This window comes from Anolis sagrei, chromosome 2, assembly GCF_037176765.1.
Source record: "Anolis sagrei isolate rAnoSag1 chromosome 2, rAnoSag1.mat, whole genome shotgun sequence".
NCBI lineage: Eukaryota > Metazoa > Chordata > Lepidosauria > Squamata > Dactyloidae > Anolis > Anolis sagrei.
Genome location: NC_090022.1, coordinates 288795226 through 288817197, shown reverse-complemented (window position 1 = coordinate 288817197; position 21972 = coordinate 288795226). Strand labels below are relative to the sequence as shown.

At 42.4% G+C, this 21972-nt stretch overlaps 1 protein-coding gene across 1 annotated transcript in view; it reads right to left on the bottom strand.

The window, feature by feature from the left end:
• Positions 1-21972, bottom strand: part of ZBTB7C (zinc finger and BTB domain containing 7C) — a 301985-nt gene that overhangs the window by 160925 nt on the left and 119088 nt on the right. The gene's annotated exons all lie outside the window — the stretch shown is intronic.

Sequence of the window (21972 nt, the reverse complement as noted above, 5' to 3'; positions counted from 1 at the left end):
CAACACCATTGCTCAGATGATCCATTGGAACTTGTGACTGTGACGAAGAACTGGTGAGATCACAAGCCTTAAAAAGTTACGGAAAACGAACATGTCAAACTACTCTGGGACTTCTGAATTCAGATTGACTGAGTTTTGGAGCACAATACTCCTGACGTCACAACAATCATGGAGAAAAAACAAGTATGGATCATCAATTTATTTATTAATTTATTTATATTTCAAACTTATATGCTCCCACTCCCCTAGGGCTCGGAGCGGCTTACAAGAACAGACTAAAATCTAACACAAATTAAACAACATATCAAGGATCAAAAGCCAATATTGCAATCCCAGGCGACAGCAGGATTGACAAAAAGTAACTGGAAAAGCTTACATGATATGAGGATTTAAAAGATTGAACTGCAAAGACTGGCACAAGCCAGTCAAGGTGGTCCCAGTGGTGATCGGCACACTGGGTGCAGTGCCTAAAGACCCTGGCCTGCACTTAAAAACAATTGGCTCTGACAAAATTACCATGTGTCAGCTGCAAAAGGCCACCCTACTCGGGTCTGCACACATTATTCACTGATACATCACACAGTCCTAAACACTTTGGAAGTGTCCAACATGTGATCAAATACAAAAGCCAGAATAGTGAGCTTGTTTGCTGTGTACTAATCTTGTTATGTATCAAATAATAATAATAATAATAATTATTATTATTATTATTATTATTATTTATTTCTAACCTGCCCTCTCTCCCCAAAGGGACTCAGGGCAGCTTCCAAAACAAAAGGCAAACATCCAATGCCAAATACAATCATAGAAACACAAAACACTAGAAATAATAAGAAATAAATAATGGATTAAAAACACAGATAAAACAGACCCCACAGGGAAGATGGATGACCAGGCCTTATAAAGTGCATATGCAGTAAATACTATTTAAATATGAGATATAAGATATCAGTGTGAAAGTGGCCCTCAGAACTTGCACATTCCAGCCTGTCCATATTCTTCTTGAATTGTGATACACAGTACTACATATAAGATTTAGTTGCCATATCACACTTTTGACTCATTTGCAGCTTGAGGTCTACTAAGTGTACAAATGTATAGTGTAGATGGGATGGAAGGGCTCCTGGTTAGCTAAAAAAAAAATAGATTGAGGAATAGAGATTCAACTTGCAAGTTCTCACTTTCTTGGACCTATTTCATTACTCCAGGTGTCTGTAATGTCAGAACTACATTTGCACAATTAAAGCTACCACACCAGCTGAGCTCATTCCTGGAAATGTCTCATCTGGTCATGGTAGATACATCCCATTTTGATTTCATCAAGCTGCCTTTGAATGGTTTTCAGAAATATCTGTCACTCTAAAACACTGTGCCCAAAGCCTGGTTGGAGGACAACCATATTTTCATTGTGATCACCGTTGTCACTAGCCCAATTCTCAGCACAAATCAAAGTCCTGGTTATGATCTATAAACCACTATATGATATCTGGAGAACTTCCACATGTGCCTCCTCAGGTTCTGAATGGGAAGTCTTTTCTGAACCTCTCAATCTGGTAAACATTGAAACCTTTTGTGTGAAATATCCAAGCAATCTTGGTACTCTTTGGGGACAATTTTGGTGAAATTTTCAGAAGGAGAGGACCTTCTTAGAGGTGATTGCTGGTGCACTATGGAACTCTCTGGTAAGGAAAAGTAAATGAACTCTTTCTCTGTTGTCCTTTTAGTGGCAAAGGTTTAAACATTCAGACAAGATGTAAGCACTTGACAGATTGATATGATATGGGCAGAAGTTTAAATAGATTCATTGGAGCCCTTAATATTTTAGGTTTTTTCCAATTATTATGGAGGTGTTAAACAACATTAATGTACAGTGTAGCTGTACCCTGGAGATGTATCTTTTCTACAATTTTGCTAGGTCTTCCAACTCAACTATATGGCAACTTTTGAGAGAGGCCTACCATACAATCACCTGAAGGATACAATACATGCCTAGAGACTGCAAGTAAGGGAAGTGCAGACACAGGCTGTTACAAGAGTCTTGCTGTACCTGGGATATGATGTGGTTGAGTTCACGACAATATTGATGGAAGTCATATTTTCACATTTTGTAAAAACATAAAGTGCAATCAAGTCTTATCAAGCCTTGTTGTTTGTTTGGTATTGTGATATGACCTAAGGGCTAATCAATAAAATTACTATTACATTTTGTAAAAGAAATGGAATTGGAGCTAGAAATAGCAACCTGAAATGGAGAAATGTGTGATTTGAGTGCTGTCCATAAGAGTGAGGGCAAGGCTTGTGTGAGTGAGAAGTGGAGAGACAGCAGACTGTCATTTTCCTCCAAGATGACCTTCCCAACATCCCAATCCACCAATGGAAAAACCAAGCAGAAGTCCAACCATCATCATTGATTCATGGTGACAAGGCTTCCTCTGCCTGACAATGCAGAAACACCCAGTTGAAAGAGGAAGGGATGCTGCGGGGCTTTTTGAAGACAGGTATGGGAGCCCATTTGTCACAGCTCCCAAAGTGGTGCAAGCCATGAGGAGGAAGTGTTGACTAAAATACACTGCAGTCTGCAAAGCTGAGTCAAAGAGGTAAGCCAAGGCTGTTCGTTTCTATAGAAATCAGAGGGATGTGAAGTGTGAGCCTGTAAACAAGGCTGTTGTCTGAATTGGGTCTAGGCCAACTGGGTCTCACAATACCCCTTTGGGTTTGTCAGGCCCAATTAGGATTTGTTGTTGTTTATTCAACAACAGCAGCAGCAACAAAACTTTATTTATATACTGCTCTATCTCCCCAAGGGGACTCAGAGCAGTTTCCAAGTAACATCATCAATACATACAAAGTAAACAACATAAACATAAAATTAACAAGAAAATATAAGCGTAAAAAATTACAATAGAAAATATATATTTAAAATAATCCTGCCTGTTCAAGGCAATTTAAAAGGCCGGGGCAAGGCTAGTGCAATTTTTAGAAGGCCCGGGAAATTAGGTGCAATGCTATAACAGGCAACAACAATAATAGGTAATGTCTATGGCTGTTCATTTCCGGGGCCTAATAGGAGGAAGTAACCTGGGTAATTGGCAGAAAAACATATAGCCATATTCAACTATCTGGGGCTGAGCTAGAACTAGTCATTCTGAAAGGCTTGTTTAAGTTTTCAGGCTCTTATGAAACAAGGGGAGGGATGAGTCCTATCTTATTTCTCTAGAAAGGGCTTTCCAGAGGCGAGGGGCCACCACCAAAAAGGCCCTCTCTCTCGTCCCCACCAACCATGCTTGTGATGGTGGTGGGAGTGAAAGGAGGGCCTCCCTGGAAGATCTTAAAGTTTGTACCGGTTCATAGAGGGAGATGCAATTGTTCAGTCGCTTCTGACTCTTAGTGATCTCATGGACCAGCCCACGCCAGAGCTTCCTGTTGGCCATCGCTACCCCCAGTTCCTTCAAGATGGCCCACAAGGTCTCTTCCAGCTCTATGAATCTATTATTCCAAGGTCAAGCCAATCACTTCAAGGATACCAACCATCCACCTTGCCCTTAATTGGCCCCTCTTCCTTTTTCCAATTAGGAAGCTTTGCTTATATACCATGAAAAAGCCTGTTTGATGAACTAGCCAAACACTACAAGCAGAATATAAAAGTCACTTGCTGCCTAGAAACAGAGTATGTCTAGATCTTGGGAAAGTTGCCTTTTGAGACTACTCCTCAAAAGAACTGCATCAATAGGACTACTGGCTTTGATGTCTGGTGATTCTGGGAGTTGTAGTCTAAAAGAATATCGTCCAAGTTTTGTGTGAATGGACACAGACTGGTGTGTACAGTATGGTGTTTCAAGACAGAGGCCAATGAGATATGAAGCAAGCATTATTTCCATTAAAATGATTAATCTTAGGGTACATGTAGTTTGACACCACTTTAGCTGCCATAACTCAATGCTATAGAATCAAGTGAGTTGTAGTTTGGTGAATCACCAGGACTCGTAGGCTGATTTCTTTAAAAAATATATCAAATGCTATCTTGGATGTTGTTCAAGACTAGGTGCATCTACACAGTAGAATGAATGCAGGATGACACTACTTTAACTTCCAAACATTAAGGCTATGGAATCATGGGAGTTGTAGTAGTTTGGTTAGACACCAGCACTATTTGACTGAAAAGCCTAAAGACTTTGTAAAGCTACAATGCCCACAATTCCATAGCATTGAACCTAGGCAGTTAGAGTAGTGTCAAAGTGCATTAATGCTACAGTGTAGATGCACCCATTGGAAACCATTTTGAGGGGGGGGGTTCTGCTGGACTGAAAAGCATAACACAAGCTCTCCCTTTTCCCTTGTCTTATATAGGTCAAATTGTACACACAAAAACCCATTGGCAGCTCTAAGATTCATCCCTTCCACCGAGACGCCCAAGGCAATGCTGAAGCAATTAAGCCAAGGTGCTAATACACAGAATTAATGTGTACAATGTAGAAAACCAAATGGTATTAATGAGGAAGATACTGTGTTGAAATCAAGGCAGGGTGTGGGTCTTTTCTGAAGTCTCTCCGTGGTTGAGTCATGCCTGTTGGAGAACATTTGAGTACTTAGCATCCAAAGGGTGGGCCAGGTGTTTGCATTCTTGGGCAGATCTTCTGGGAGGTCTGAGTTGGGTTTATCCCCCTCCCCTCCCTGCCTTTCTGAATTAGTTTCCAGTTTGGCAATGCCTCTGCATTAATAGACTTATTATATAAAAGATGGTGAAATGAGGGTAAGGCATAGTATTTCCGCAAAGGAACCAATAGACCTATCAGATTCAAAGGACAGTGTCTCCCATTCCTGTATCCCAAACAGAACCAAATTACTCCTGTAGATGTGTCATCAATTTGCTGAATTTAGTACCTAGAGAAAGGATCCTTGGTGGCCGCTGCTCATGGGGTGTATCTACACTGCAGAATTAATGCAGTTAGACATCACTTGAACTACCATTGCTCAATGGGATGTAATCATGGGAGGTCTCATTTTACACGTCTTTAGCCTTCTCTGCCAAAGAGACCTGGTGCCTCAACATATTATGACTTCCATGATTCCATAGTATTGAACCATGGCAGTTAAAGTGCCATCAAATTGCATTTATGCTGAAGTGTAGATACATCTTGAATACCTCAAAGATGCGAGCTCCTGTCTGATTTAGGGCCCTTCCAGACAGCCCTATATCCCAGAATGTCAAGGCGGAGAACCCCACATTATCTGTGTGGACTCAGATAAGGGCTGTCCAGAGGTGAGGGGCCACCACCGAGAAGGCCCTCTCTCATCCCCACCAACCGTGCTTGTGACGGTTCAATGCAGATATTGTGGGATTTTCTGCCTTGGGAATTCTGGAATATAGGGCTGTGTGGAAGACCCCTTATTCTGGGATATAGGGCTGTGCGGAAGACCTCGATTGACTCTGTTTAGTTCAGGCTAAGGCCCCTTCTACACTGCCCCTATATCCCAGAATCTGATCCCAGATTATCTGCTTATCCAAGGTTACCTGGCAGTACATACTCATATAATCCAGTTCAAATCAGATACTCTGGGATCAGATCCCGGGATATGGGCAATGTAGAAAGGGCCTAAGGGCCCTTCCACACAGCCCTATATCCCAGAATATCAAGGCAGAAAATCCCACAATATCTGGTTTCAATTTGGTTATCTGAGTCCACATTCAGATAATGTGGAATTTTCTGCCTTGATATTCTGGGATATAGGGTTGTATGGAAAGGCCCTTAGTCTATCTCCTCTTGCATGCTGAAGACCAGAATTGTGTTAGATTTCAGGTTTTTCAGATTCTGGAATCCCTGTTTTTGCATATTGGTATCCAAGTCTTAACACAATCAATTTATTTTACATATATTATATGTTTTATACAGTCTGAAGGTAACTGTACCCATTTTAATAATTTTGTGTATGAAGCAAAGTTTGTGTACACTGAACTATCAGAAAGCCACAATCTCAGCCACCCATATAGACAATTCTGGAGTATTTCAGAATTCCAGATAAGGGATGCTCAATCTGGACTTGGATGGGAGACCACCAATGAATAGCGGGTGCTGTTGACTATCCTGCAGAAGAAGGGACTGGCAAAACTATCTCTGAATATTCCTAGCTTAGGAAAACCCTATGAAATTCATGGGGTCATCATAAGTCAACAGAAGACTTAAGGGCACATAGTCCACCAAGAACCATCAGCTTGGATAAAAGCAATTCTGGGATGAGAGATGCCAAAAGATGCTGGTGTTTCATTAATTCTACAGTGTAGATGCACCCCTAGAAGACTTTGCTCAGTAACCCTAAAATTCAACAGGTGGAACATCTTCCTGTCATGGTGTTATAGTGGTGAAGAACATAGCATTTGAGCATCAGCCTGTTCAAGAATAGACACTCTACTTGGATGGAATATGCCCGATCAGAATCGTGTGATTTATGATCATTTGTAGGGCAAAGCAAGAATAAATGTGTAAAGAACACTACTAGGTTTTATCAATGAGATGCAGGTAGACAGTTCTTGGGAAAACACTCATCAGAGGGGATTTTTGCATTTGGGGATATCGCTTGAAAAATTGTATGCAAAAACACGTTTTCTATACACTTTTGTATTGAAAAAAGGTTCCACAATATTTTGGCCAAACAAAATTTTCACACACACAAAAGACAGTATGAAAAATAACTTGAAAACACACAAGAACTCTCTTAGCCTCACCTAGAAGGTAGGGAAAATGCAAATGTTTGTTCTTGCAGGTCAAAATTGAATACAAGGAGGTATGCACTTCTAAACAGGAGAAGAAAATGGATTTTTAAAGGGCCAAGCCATATCTGTGGGTAGCCAAACACAAATCCAGTATTGGAAGGTGTGTGGTTGGTTGGTTGGTTGGTTGGTTGATTGATTGATTGATTGATTTAGAATATCCAGCCAGAACTTTTTTTTTTATTAATTCACTGTGATTGTGCAAAAAATAAACATCACAAGAGAAAAAAATAGTATGGTACAGACATAATAAGGGAAAGACATAAGGACAGGCTTCTCCTTCTTAGACTGAGAGACAGGTTTTACTTTAGTTCTGGTTTAAGTATGGGCTGATATACTGCATCAAACAGCCACAATGTCATGTATTAACTAGCCACTGACTCCCCTGAAACTCACCTTAAAAGCTAGTCCACCATCTGGAGTGATGGAGATCATTCTGCTGGAAATTAAGTAGTTGCATGATAAGGTGACCAGTCTCTTCCGATAAAAAATGAGGCCACAATAAAGAATTCATAGAATCATAGAGCTGGAAGAGACCTCATGGGCCATCCAGTCCAACCCCCTGCCAAGAAGCAGGAAAATCACGTTCAAAGTACCCCTGACAGATGGCCATCCAACTTCTGCTTAAAAGCTTCCAAAGAAGGAGCCTCCACTTTCTTTACAACAGATCCCTGGAGGAGTCCCTACTTTTGTTTCTCATAGCAACATTCATTGATGTGAAAGGACTGCTTATGTCATCCTGCAGCACCCCATGCTCCAGCAGAATAGACTTTGATTGCCGATTGTGAGCTTGTATACAGGGGCCTAATAACTTGTACTCACTGTGTGTTCAGTCCTGACTGTCAACAGAACTTTCTTCCATTTCTAGTAAGTATCATGGGGTAAACCAGGCTTAACCCCACATTAAGAAGGGGGGTGCTCTAGGGTTTTCTTAAAACTTCAGTACAGCACTGCAGATTTGGCAAAGTGTGGATAGCAGGATGATGTCCAGTTCATACCAGTCCACTGTCTACACAAGACACTACCCCACCCTCTTTTCCCTGTTTTGATCAGCACAAGGAAAAGGGGTTGGATCTGGGTTTTGCCACCTCCATTGCCATTCTCAAAAGCCCACAGAGATCATTGAGAGCACCTAGCTTTTGTGGGTGCCGAATGTTGACATCAGGAAAGGTGCCCATGTGACCAGGAAGAGGAGGAGAGATTGTTGATCCTCCAGGAAGCCCAATGCAATTTTGGTCCAGTTGGTCTGGCTGGACTCCAACCCACCACTGACATAGATTCAGGATGGTGCATGTGGTCAGCCAGGGATAAATGAGTTCTACATTACAGGCGGATTGAATCAAGCAAAGAAGCCATGGTCCTGAGTTTGAAAGAGTTGAGCAAGACAGTTGATGACTGAGATTCTTTGGGGTTGCTCATTCACAAGGTCTCAAACAATCTCATGTATATGTTGAGGGCAAGTTTGGGAGACAAAATTATGGATTTTTATATGACCCATAGATATATCATGGGTCATTCTACAGAGAGGGAATAGCACCAATGCTGTATCAAAGGGCCAACTAGCCCTGGTAGCCACCACTGCCATTTCCCCACACAGAAATTCAAAGAAGCCAGAAGTAGAACCACAATGGAGAGAGTACAGGGGATTTGTGATTCTTTTAGGTTCTCCTGGGATGGACTAAAGGCCTCACACTGAGGTCCGAAGCCAGTCACCACACAGCGTGGCAAATCCGGAGGGCAGTTGGGAAAAACCGCTGCCCTACATTCCCCGCGCACCACTTTCCTCATCACATGGGGGAAAGCATCACCACCCAGCTTCCTCCCATTCTTCTCTATGAGAACACAAGAAGCCTCTCATGTTCTCTGGGAAGCGTCCTAGCATGCTTCCAAAATGCTTCCTCTACAGAACCTTGCCAGGAGTAGTCTTAAGTCATCTGATGGGATCCAGCTGGCTCCATTCTGGAGGTGTCCTAGAACGTTTTCCAAAGTCCATATGAGGAAGTGGTCTCTGAAGCCTTTTGCTACTCTGCTCAGAGAAGGAGATGGTTCCTTTTTTAGAAGAGTTAAGTTATGGTAGCTACATTGACTCATGGATAAGTCGACCCAATTTCTGGATCAATCTTTTGACTAAAATTTCTAGACTTATACATGGGTATATTAGATGTATAGGAGACAAACACAGACTGTGGTCCTTTGTTAAATGATTTGATGACTTAAAGTGGTCTCAGAGAAATAAAAAGTGTGAAGTTTAATTGGGGAGTAGGAGGTAGGATTGTGTTTATGTTAATTCCCAGGGACTCACTCCAGTGGTCTGTCCAAGGCTGTGGATCCCGCCCCCCATCCATCTGTCCCCACCACCGTTCCAAAAACCCCACAGCCTCGGCTCAAGCAGCCCATTAACATTCCCTTCCTCTTGTAAATATTGCCCTATCGCTCCAGCCTCCCTCCTGGCCTCAATTAATTGTGGCCTGGGGGAGAAGGAGATAACTGAGTGCTAAAACTTTAACTACATCTCCACAGATGGTAAAAATAAAGTTTGATGTGACAAGCGAGGGCAGCCAGGGAATAAGGAGCTGGTTTTGGAGCAGACACTTGCTCTCAGAAAAACCTGCAAAGGATTTTAATAAAAAAACATTTCTTTTGCTTTTTTTTAAGAAAGAGAAAGGTGGTCACAGTCATAAATGTGTTCACTTAATGATTTTTGTACTTGGGCAATTTCACACTTTTTTGGCTTGCGCAGTGGGTGTGACGGTGCTGACTCTGTAATTATTCGATCCAGGCATGTCCCTACGACTTCACCCACCCTTGGACATTATTCATGGCATGTTTTTCAAGAGACCATGAAAAGAGCCTTGGAGGAGAGGCCTGAGGACTCAATTTTTTGCAACCAAACTGCAAGAAAACTCACAGCAAAGCTAAGGTGGGTTTTGCTAACTCTGGTGACCTAAAACTGGATACCATGCCTGCTTGGATAATTTGGAGATGCCATATCACTCAATAAAGTGTTTAAAGTGAACATCCTCACACTGTGGCTCTTCAGCTGTTTGGGCCTCCAATTCTCAGAATTTGTGACCTTTGAACAAGCTGGCAAGGGCTTCTGGGAGTTGGAGGCCAAAATGGCTGGAGGGTCACAGTTTGAGGATGCCTGGTTTAAAGTCTAACCTGGCTAATTGGAGAGCTATTGACATCTAGATGGTTCAAGGCTCCTTATCTTGTTGGCTGCAATCCTGTTGACGCATTAGTAGATTAGCAGATTTTTCAGACTTGTTGAATGAAGCTCAGAGTAGCCTAATAATAATAATAATAATAATAATAATAATAATAACAGAAAAATCAGCGGATGACCCAAAATGCAGACTGTGCAAGGAAGCTGATGAAACCATGAATCATATCCTCAGCTGTTGCAAGAAAATTGCACAGACGGACTACAAACAAAGACACAACTCTGTAGCCCAGATGATTCACTGGAACTTATGTCACAAATACCACCTGCCAGCAATAAAGAATTGGTGGGATCATAAACCCGCAAAGGTCGTGGAAAATGAACATGCAAAAATACTGTGGGACTTTCGAATCCAGACTGACAAAGTTTTGGAATACAATACACCAGACATCACGATTGTGGAAAAGAAAAAAGTCTAGATTATTGATGTCACCATACCAGGTGACAGTTGCATGGAGGAAAAACAACAGGAAAAACTCAGCCACTATCAAGACCTCCAAATCAAACTGCAGAGGCTCTGGCATAAATCGGTACAGGTAGTCCCAGTGGTCACTGGCGCACTGGGAGCAGTGCCAGAACTATGTTGCCTTTTTTCCTCTCAGTAGCTAATGCAGCTGCAGAGAGAAAATTCACACAATGTAGATTCCAAATCACAAGATGGGCTGTATGAATGTCATGATTATGGCCAAAAAAACTGCAACACGGATGCAGATCTCCATGGAAAAGTAATGTCAGCAACTGCATCAGAGGTACCTCTTTGATAGACCACAGTAGCACATTCAGAAGCAAAGAGGCAGTGGCATCACTTCCCATAAGAATATCAGGTATTTGGGTGGGGTGGTAAAATAAGGCACAACACTATGTTTCAGATGGTCTGGAGGCATTTCCTACACATTTAAACCCCATAAGAAGAAAGAGCAGCAGCTGGAAAGGAGGAGGAGGAGAAACAAAATGGAGGATGGAGGGAAAGGGAAGAAGGAGGAGGGAGAAGAGGAGAAGAGGAAGAGAGGAAGAAGGCGAGGAGGAGGAGGGGGGGGGAAACAACAATGGAGGAGTCATGAGAAGGAAAGAAGTGAGGAGGAAAAGGAAGAGGAAAATAAGAGGAGGAGGAAGAAGACAAGAAGAGGAGGAGGAGGAAACAAAAATGGAGGGGTCATGAGAAGGAAAGAAGTGGAGGAGGAAGAAGAAGAGGAAGAGAAAAATAAGAGGAGGAAGAAGACAAGAAGAGGAGGAGGAGGAAACAACAATGGAGGAGTCATGAGAAGGAAAGAAGTGGAGGAGGAAGAGGAAAATAAGAGGAGGAGGAAGAAGAAGACAAGAAGAGGAGGAGGAAACAAAAATGGAGGAGTCATGAGAAGGAAAGAAGTGGAGGAGGAAGAAGAAGAGGAAGAGAAAAATAAGAAGAGGAGGAGGAAGAAGACAAGAAGAGGAGGAGGAGGAAACAACAATGGAAGAGTCATGAGAAGGAAAGAAGTGGAGGAGGAAGAGGAAAATAAGAGGAGGAGGAAAAAGAAGACAAGAAGAGGAGGAAACAAAAATGGAGGAGTCATGAGAAGGAAAGAAGTGGAGGAAGAAGAGGAAGAGGAAGAGAAAATAAGAAGAGGAGGAGGAGGAAGACAAGAGGAGGAGGAGGAGGAAACAACAATGGAGGAGTCATGAAAAGGAAAGAAGTGGAGAAGGAAGAGGAAGAGGAAAATAAGAGGAGGAGGAGGAAGAAGAAGACGAGAAGAGGAGGACGAAACAAAAATAGAGGAGTCATGAGAAGGAAAGAAGTGGAGGAAGAAGAGGAAGAGAAAAATAAGAAGAAGAGGAGGAAGACAAGAGGAGGAGGAAGACAAGAGGAGGAGGAGGAGGAGGAGGAGGAGGAAGAGGAGGAAGAGGAGGAAGAAGAGGAGGAGGAGGAGGAGGAGGAGGAGGAGGAGGAGGAGGAGGAGGAGGAGGAAACAACAATGGAGGAGTCATGAGAAGGAAAGAAGTGGAGGAGGAAGAAGAAGAAGAGGAAAAGGGAAATAAGAAGAGGAGAAAGAGGAGGAAACAACAATGGAGAAGGGAGAGGAAAAAGAGGAGACGGAAGAAGAAGAGAAGGAAGTGGAGAAGGAGGATGAAATGAAAGAGGTTGGGAAGGAAGAGAAGAGAGAACATCATCATCCAAGCAGTTTCCTAAGTTGTTCCTGACACACACAAAAATCCAAGAGGAAATTTTCTGGAGATCCAGAAAATTTAGGTGTCTCCTGACACAGCCTGGGGGTCAAATTTACCCCCGTCTCCCACCCCCCTCTGCCTCGCAGTGTAGGACCATATGTAATCCAAGAATCTTCAAGTGCTGGCCAGCCACATCACCAAGTGATGCTGGTTTTCCATTCGTTCTTGCTTTCAAAGTTGATGCTGTAGTCTTCTGCTATAGCTAAGAAGAAGAGATGGCTTGTTACAGTTTTAAAGGTAACAGCAATGCCAGAAACATAACTGTTCCCTTGGGTATTCTGGGAAGACACATTTCTTCCCACTGTAAAGACCTGCAGGTTATCTGGAGCGCAATGAGGCCTGTGCCCAAAGCAATGCAGTGAAATTCTTCTTCTTTTTGTAAAAAAAAAGAAGTAAAAGCACAAGCCGCAGCAGGGTGAATCTCCTTCCTAGACTCCTCCAGATAATATCTGAATTAAGCGGCTCAAAGCTGCAAAAGGACACCTCGAGATAATATATTCCCTTGCATTGTATGATCCCCCATTACAGCATCCGGCAAGCAATGCTTTCACAATATCAAGGTAAAAAAAGAAGGAGGTGGGAAGAATATTTTTTTAAAAAAAAATCTTGCTAGCTTCTGGACTCTATGTGAAACCTGCTGTTTCCAGCATGGACATCCTTTCATCCTTTCATAAGCAACTCTTACCATGAAACGGTTCTGAACAGGGGCATCTAAAGGCCAAAAAACTGGTCTCCAAGCAGGATTTTTTTTTCAAAAAGCAAAAGAAAGCCTCTTTGTTAGCTGGACATTTTGGAGGGAGGGGGATAGGCTTCTTGTGGAAGGCACACAGTGTGCTAAGCACTTCCAAATTAGTTGCCAGTGACTCAATGTGGTTATTATTCATTTCTGTCAAAAAATATATATATTAGCGAGTGCCTTCTGCCCCTTTCAAAGTCCATACGGAGGGTCTTTGAAGCATTGTTTGACTTGAAAGCTCAATGTCTGAAGAAGAGGCTCTTCCTTTTTTTGCACACCAAAAAAAGGGGTGAAAGCCTTTATATCAGATGAATTCATCTCTCTTCTCTACAATGCACACAATGGCATCGAAATCTTGACCTGCCTCGTGTCTGAGGGGTCTGAAAAACCTCAGACATGCAAGGATAAAACGGACATTTCTATCAATACAGTTTAAATGCTCGCAGCTCTCTATTAACAGAAAAGGGTATTATCCTGAAGCCCTCCGAGCTGTGGATAGTTGATGGAATTGGATCCAAGACAGCTGACCAGTTCGGGGGGCTGAGAAGTGACCCCTTCCGCAGCAGGCTTCCTTTCTCTCCTTGACTGGGAAGCTGGCATGAAGCTCAGTTGGAAGTCAGACCAACCTAGATTCATTTTCCTTTTGAACCCCCCCCCCCTCACTCTTTTTGTTAGAGAAGCTGCAAACTATCCATTATCGTTGCCTCACTAAGCATCAGCTACATGAGAGCGCTGTCAAGCTCCCACAAGTCAACAGCCGTCTTGCTATTATCTTCAGTGCTACAGTCGGTGTTTGCTTTCAAGAAGATGCCTGCTAGAGAATACAGGATCCCCTTTTATGAAAGAAGCCCTTAAATGGAACCTAGAAGTTTTGGGGTGCTTGTGGAACAGGAATGGACATGTTCTGAGAATTGGAGAACCATTTTTGACTGCTTTGGTTTGGTTCCATAGTGAACCACACCAAAAAGTCCAGCAAAACTCAGAAAGGATTGACCTGTGATTTCTTCTATTTTTGGGTTGTTTTTTTAGTCCCATTTAGGGTCAAAACATCCATATAATGTGTTTTTGGAAGGAAAAATGGTTAACAAATTAGGGAATTTAGAATTTATTGGTGTAAAGAGATTGGGAACAAGCTAATGAGACACACACACACACCCATAGGCACATGACTCACACAAATCCTAGCCATTTTCTAGACTAAGAGTTGGGGAGTCAGGAATATTATAAGCAAGGCTTTCAAGCCATGTGAAAACTTTCATTGCCCCCCATGAGAATTGTGACTGTCCACGCAGTATAAGCCCCCAGAGCCAAGGACAACCAAGAGACTGTTGTATCCATTGCTGAACAGTCTTTGCTGTGGCCACTGATTTGCATACAAAAAGTTCATTTCCTAGGATGTGCAATTAAGAAGCTTAAATAGCAAATAATAGGAACCTCTGCCTAAACTCGCAGACACCTGCTATCAGTGTGGCCAGTATGTTGCTGTAACCCAGGACCCCAAAAGACTCCAAAATCCATGGCCAAGGAAGATGCCATGAAGTGTCCCATTGGCTGGGGTCTGAGGATGACTTTTCCCCCCAGAAACACTATCCCACTGGCATCCAAAAACTACCTTTGCTTCAGATACACAGTTGCACAAGCACCAACCAGAGAGAATACAGTGCTACTCCCATCACTCCACCAGACAGCTGGCTTAATCTTCCGGTGACCACCCTTCCTGACCAACAATAAACCCTTATACCTCACAATGAATGAATACCTGGCTAGTTAGAAAGATCACCCAACGCCTGGCCATTGTCTCTTCCTGAGAATCCGTCAAGGTGTTTTGGCACCCATTGTTTCACAACTCGGACTCACTGTCAGATTCCTGGTTGGCAAGATTAGAGCCATCAACATCCATTAGCCCCAAACTGAGCCCACATTCATTTCCCCACATACCCACCCAGAAAGCAGTAACAATATTCAAACTGAACAAGGACAGTTTATTAAAATTCCCACTAGACAGGCAAATTAATCAGCGGCAGCAGCAGACAAGAGATTGTAACTTGCATCAATCAGCACCCAGAGTAGCAAAAGTCAATTGTTTGAATAGCTGTCAACTCTCTATAAATGTCCCTGAATGTATATATTGCCTTTACGTCTGATTTGAAAGTCCTGTCTCTCCAACATCTACTTTTGGCCAAGTGAATAAAGCCTTTGAGTCTTGTCATCACCCTGCTTGTGCCTGATTTGATCATTTGGAGCCTACACATGCTGGGACCCTGAACCCGTGATTCTTATGGAGCTGAAATCACATAACACCAGTGCTAGGCCAGCTCATCCCATGATTGGACTTATCAATCCGCTTGTGCCTGATTAGATTCTTTGGAGCTTATGTATGCTGGGTCCCTGAACCCGTGATTCTTATGAAGCAGAAATACATATCACCAGTGCTAGGCCAGCTCACCCATGATGGGACTCATTAATCTGCTTGTGTCTGATTTGATCCTTTGGAGCCTATGCATGCTGGGACCCTAAACCCATTATTATTATGGAGCAGAAATACATATCACCAGTACTAGGCCAGCTCACCCATGATGTGACTCATTAACCCACTTGTGCCTGATTTGATTCTTCGGATCCTATGCATGCTGGGACTCTGAACCCATGATTCTTATGAAGCAGAAATGCATATCATCAGTGCTAGGCCACCTCACTCCATGATCAGATTCAGTGAAAGATGATGTATTATGTACCTAATCCAGAGGTGGGACAATTGTGATATCTGTGCCACATATATCCCTTGCATCCCATTTTTGCAGCTTCTGAAAACCACCACGTGCTCCAAAGCACTCCAATCTCCATTTTTGAAAAAAAAAGTTGCTCCAGTACAATTTTTAGACAATCCATGTCTCCAAACCACAGAGAAAACCCCATTAGATGTATGAAAGCATACTAAAATACTCTTCACATCTACAGTCATTCCAGAAACTTGTACGCCCCTCAAATCCTACTATTTTTTTTCTCTGCAGTCCTCTGGGCACCAAAATTCAAGAAGGATATTGACAAGCTGGAACAGAGAAGGGCAAGCAGAATGGCCAAAGGTCTGGAAGTCAAGTCCTGTGAGGAACAGCTTGGGGAGCTAGGTATGTTTAGCTTGGAGAAGAGAAGGTTGAGAGGGGACATGATAGCCATGTTTAAATATTTGAAAGGATGTCATATTGAGAAGGCAACAAGTTAGTTTTCAGCTGTTCTAGGACGTGGAACAATGAATTCAAGCTGCAGGAAGAAAGATTCCATCCAAATATTATGAAGAAATTCCTGGTGGTCAGATCAAAATGACAGTGGGATATACTTCCTTGGAGCGTGGTAGTCTCTCCTTCTCTTGAGGTTTGAAAGCAGAGGCTGGATGGCCATCTGTTTGGAGTGCTTTGATTGTATCTTTCTGCATGGTAGATGACTGAACTGGATGGCCCTTGTTGTGACACATTACTTCCTGACACCATTTTGAGAACTGTAAACAAAACTGGAAGGGAGACATAATTGGTTTGCTGAGAGAGGAGACTACAGTTTTTACTCCTGACTGAGATCTAGGAATATCTATATAAATAAAAATGTAATGTTCATTTGTGGGATTAACAGAACTCAAAAACCACTGGGGGAATTGACACCAAATTTGGACATAGTAGACCTAACAACCCAATGTATGTCCTTCAATCATAAAACACTGAAAAACACAGCAGAAGGGACTTAAAAAGCCCCAAAAACCTAAATGACGAAAAGCTAAATGACAATACAGAAAAGAGGAAGATAGAGGGAGGGAAGGGGAGAAAAAAATGAAAGAAAGAAAGAAAGAAAGAAAAGAAAAGAAAAGAAAAGAAAAGAAAGAGGGGGGGAGGGAAAGAAAGAAAGAAAGAAAGAAAGAAAGGGAGAAGGAAGCATGGAAGCAAAGAGAGAAGGAAGGAAAGAGGTAGAGAAGGAAGAAAGGAGAGAAAGTAGGGGGGAAAGAAAAAGAGGGAAGGAAGGAGAGAAGGAAAGAAGGAAGGAAAGAGGGAGTGAAGGAAAGGGGAAAGATGTAGAGAAAGAGGGAGGGAAGGAAAGAGAAAAGGAAGAAAAGAGACAGCAGAAGAGAAAGAAAAGGGGGGAAAGAAGGAAAGAGATAGAGAAGAAAAGAAGAAGAGACTGAAAGATGGGAAGGAATGAAAGAGGGAGTGAAGGAAGGAGGGAAAGAAGGAGAGAAAGAGGGAGGGAAGGAAAGAAGGAAATAGAGAAGGAAGAAAAGAGACAGCAGAAGAGAAAGAAAAGGGGGGAAAGAAGGAAAGAGATAGAGAAGAAAGGAAGAAGAGAAGGAAAGATGGGAAGGAATGAAAGAGGGAGTGAAGGAAGGAGGGAAAAAGGAGAGAAAGAGGGAAGATTGACCACAACAACGGGTGGCGGGTACAGCTAGTATGTTTGTGTATGTATGTGTGTGTGTGTGTGTGTGTGTGTGTGTATTCACATCCTCATGTTCTCACAAACAACCTCAGTGAATTTTCTCTCCATTCTGCAAGCATTTGAAATTTTCTGCACAGTTTTCAAGCACCCTTGGAAATGCACTCGAAATACTCTTGACTTCTTTTGCTCAGAAAGCAAGTTTAGGGTGAGGCTGAATTGTTACCTGAAGGATATACACATCAGCAAGTCTTTTACACTGCATAGCCTTTCCAAGACAATAGACACAAGGTTTTCAGGTTTACAAGAGGTACCTCCAACTATTTGAGCTAACTCTCCTCCTCAGTGGGCCACCACTTTGCATTAGCTTGCAAAGCAACTACTTTTCATAAAGGGACACTCACAACATCTATGAAGATGACCAAAGCAATGAGTTACGGCACAATCTCACTACGCATACAGTTGTAAGCCTTCTCCCTCTTCCTTCATACATCGGCCTTTCCCCTCTCCTTCTTTTCTTTTTCTTTCTTTTTGGAGAAGACATCTTGGATGCCCTTATTAAAAAGGCAATCAAGGCATTTATGGATTTTGTTCTATATTTCACAGTCAGGCCGCTATGAATCGTCAAATGTTGCGAAATTGGCTTGCCGGAGGCAGGTTGACAGGTCATTATTTCGTGTCTTCCAAATTCCACATGCCGATAAGAAAAGTCCACCAATTTGATGTTTTATCCGTTTGCCAGATGGAAGGAGAAAATATGTTTCCCTCCACTTTGCCACAGATTAGAGTTTTGCTTCTTTGGAGGGAAAACTACAGCAAGAGAGAGAGAGGAAGTGCAGTAATCCCAGACTAAAAAACACTAAAAGAGAGAGAGGGAGAGGCAAAGAAAATGGCTTAAGAGTGAAGATCAAAGTTCAAAGAAAAGAGAGAAAAGAAAAACGGCAGCTTGGTAGGAATTTGGGGGGAAATCAAGCTGTTGTGCAAGGGTTATGGTTGGTGCTATTATTTCAACAAGGGCTGTGTTAGTTTTGAAGAAATTGTTATCTGGAACACATTGAACTGGTACAGGAACATATCTGTTCTATGTTATTTTTGATTCTGGTATTATGTGTTCTGTAAAAGGAATGCTCAGGAATACATTATTTTGTAAATTAGGAGATGAGGGAGAGGGCCTCCTCGGTGGTGGCCCCCTGCCTCTGGAATGCCCTCCACAAGGAGATAAAGCTGGCCCCATCCCTCACCTCCTTCCATAAGAGCTTGAAAACTTGGTGATTTTATCAGGCCTTCAATAATGAGTAGTCTCACGTCTCAAGCCCATGGTCAAACAGTCAGGACTTGGCCTTGTACCCCATCCATTCCCCAGTTCCCTGTCATCTAAGGACACCTTTTCTTCCAGCCCAGACCTTCATGAGGGGGTGCCAGAGGGGTTGCCAAAGACCACCAGAAAATACAGTATTTTCTGTTGGTTGTGGGGGTTCTGTGTGGGAGGTTTGGCCCAGTTCTATCATAGGTGGGGTTCTGAATGCTCTTTGATTGTAGGTGAACTATAAATCCCAGCAACTAGAACTCCCAAATGTCAAGATCTATTTCCCCCAAACTCCATCTGTGTTCACATTTGGGCATATGGAGTATTTGTGCCAAGTTTGGTCTAGATCCTTCACCGTTTGAGTCCACAGTGCTCTCTGGATGTACGTGAACTAAAACTCCCAAACTCTAGGTCTATGCCCACCAAACCCTTCCAGAACTTTCTGTTGGTTGTGGGAGTCCTATGTGCAAAGTTTGGTTCAATTCCATCATTGGTGGGGTTCAGAATGCTCTTTGATTGTAGGTGAACTATACGTCCCAGCAACTACAAATCCCAAATGACAAAATCCATGTTTTTTGAGTGATGGTCACTACTTGGGGTAGTAGGTGTATTGTGTCCAAATTTGGTGGCAGTTCGTCCAGTGTTTTTTGAGTTATGTTAATCCCACAAATGAACATTACATTTTTATTTATATAGACGTTGCAGTACATTTCTCTGTGGATGAGACTTACACAGCTAACCTACCCAAAACCATGTCCACCAGAAGATGACCTATCTACAGAGCTGGTTTAGCTCAAAGTTTCCTTTTCTTATCCATGATAAAGAATTGCCTCTGTCCACCTTTATTCTTATGTTACAATGGGAAAATCAGAAAGATGGACATCAGGCAAAACTTGCATGAAGAAGCTGAAAGTGAGACCAAGGCATATCTGTATTCCCTTGAACTACTAGCCTTGAAGTGTCTCTTCTGGGAAATGCAGTCTTACCTAATTGTCATGTTCTAAACTACAGAACCACATGCACATTAGCAAAAGATGAACCTAACTATTTCTGGTCAATTTCCCACCTACTTAACCATTAGTCCTTCTCATTCATGATTTTTCTACCTGCATCTAATTTCCTTTTCAGTCTTATGAAAATTTACATTTATTTCCAATTTCAGTTTACCACACCTGTGTGTGTGTGTGTGTAAAGGCATTTTGCAACCAGTTTTTCTACAGTTTTGAAAAGTTACTTTTTTTGGACCAAAGTTTCCAGAATCCCCACGTTATAAAGTCTTTGGCCCTGCTAGCTAGCTTGTCCTAGGAGTTGTGCTACAGAAAGTAACTTTTCTTAACATGATGTATTTATAGAATCATAGAATCAAAGAGTTGGAAGAGACCTCATGGGCCATCCAGTCCATCCCCCTGCCAAGAAGCAGGAATATTGCATTCAAATCACCCTGACAGATGGCCATCCAGCCTCTGTTTAAATGCTTCCAAAGAAGGAGCCTCCACCACACTCTGCGGCAGAGAGTTCCACTGCTGAACGGCTCTCACAGTCAGGAAGTTCTTCCTCATTTTCAGATGGAATCTCTTGTAGTTTGAAGCCATTGTTCCACATCCTAGTCTCCAGGGCAGCAGAAAACAAGCTTGCTCCCTCCTCCCTGTGGCTTCCTCTCACATATTTATACATGGCTATCATGTCTCCTCTCAGCCTTCTCTTCTTCAAGCTAAACATGCCCAGCTCCTTAAGCCGCTCCTCATAGGGCTTGTTCTCCAGACCCTTGATCATTTTAGTCGCCCTCCTCTGGACACATTCCAGCTTGTCAATTTCTCTCTTGAATTGTGGTGCCCAGAATTGGACACAATATTCCAGGTGTGGTCTAACCAAAGTGGAATAGAAGGGCATGACTTCCCTAGATCTAGACACTATGCTCCTATTGATGCAGGCCAAAATCCCATTGGCTTTTTTTGCCGCCACATCACATTGTTGGCTCATGTTTAGCTTGTTGTCCACAAGGACTCTAAGATCTTTTTCACACATACTGTACCTCATTCTGTATCTTTGCATTTCGTTTTTCCTGCCAAAGTGGAGTATCTTGCATTTGTCACTGTTAAACTTCATTTTGTTAGTTTTGGCCCATCTCTCTAATCTGTCAAGATCGTTTTGAATCCTGCTCCTGTCCTCTGGAGTATTGGCTATCCCTCCCAATTTGGTGTCATCTGCAAACTTGATGATCCTGCCTTCTAACCCTTCATCTAAGTCATTAATAAAGATGTTGAACAGGATCGGGCCCAGGACGGAACCCTGCAGCACTCCACTTCTTTCCAGGATGAAGAGGAAGCATTGGGGAGAATCACCCTCTGGGTTCATCCATTTAACCAATTACTGATCCACCTCACCGTAGTTTTGCCTAGCCCACATTGGACTAGTTTGTTTGCCAGAAGGTCATGGGGGACCTTATCAGTCTTTAGTTAGCTGAACCCAAAGTAATAATAGATAGCTGAGAATTAGATGACTGCAGTAATGAATAAAGCAAATGAATTATTCCACATTTTTCCAATTTCATTTGCTCTTACCTGCAACAGAGGTATCTCAGTAATGCAAGGGCGGACAAACATGTGTCCCACTTCTCTAGGCATTTTCTAGGGCCTCCAGAGTGACCTTATGATATTCTTTGCCCTGAAACCCAAAGCCTTGCTCATTTAAAGTAAGAACAAGCAGGTTCCAGATTAGTCATACATTCTGGAACTGATCCCTCACATAATATGCAGGCCAACTATATTTGTGCATTTCATTTTTCATGCCTACATGCAGTATCTTACATTTATTCCTGTTGAAATTCATTTTGTCATTTTTAGCCCAGCTCTCCAATCTGTCATAGGATTATGTTTGAATTCATTGGTTTGTATTTTAGACTCTGAAGCAGGGGAAACCAAGTTTGCTCCATTTTCTACATGACATCCCATCAGATATTTAAAGATAGCTATTGTGTCATATCTCAGTCGTCTCTTCTCAATGCTAAACATACCCAGCTTCCTCTGCTGTTTCTCATAAGGCTTGGTTTCCAGACCTTTGCTCACCTTGGTTGCCCTTCCCTGGATACATACCAGCTTGACAATAACCTTATCGAACGGTGGTGTCCAGAACTGGACATAATACACCAGGTGAGGGCTGACCAAAGTACAATAGAGTGATACTATTAGTTCTCTTCATCTAGATCAACTATCCTCCTGTTGATCGAGCCTTAAAATGCCACCCCATCACAGTTCAGCATTAAACTATTATGACATAGTATGGCATGATAATCAATATGACATTAAAATCAGATGCCTAGCCCTGTGTTA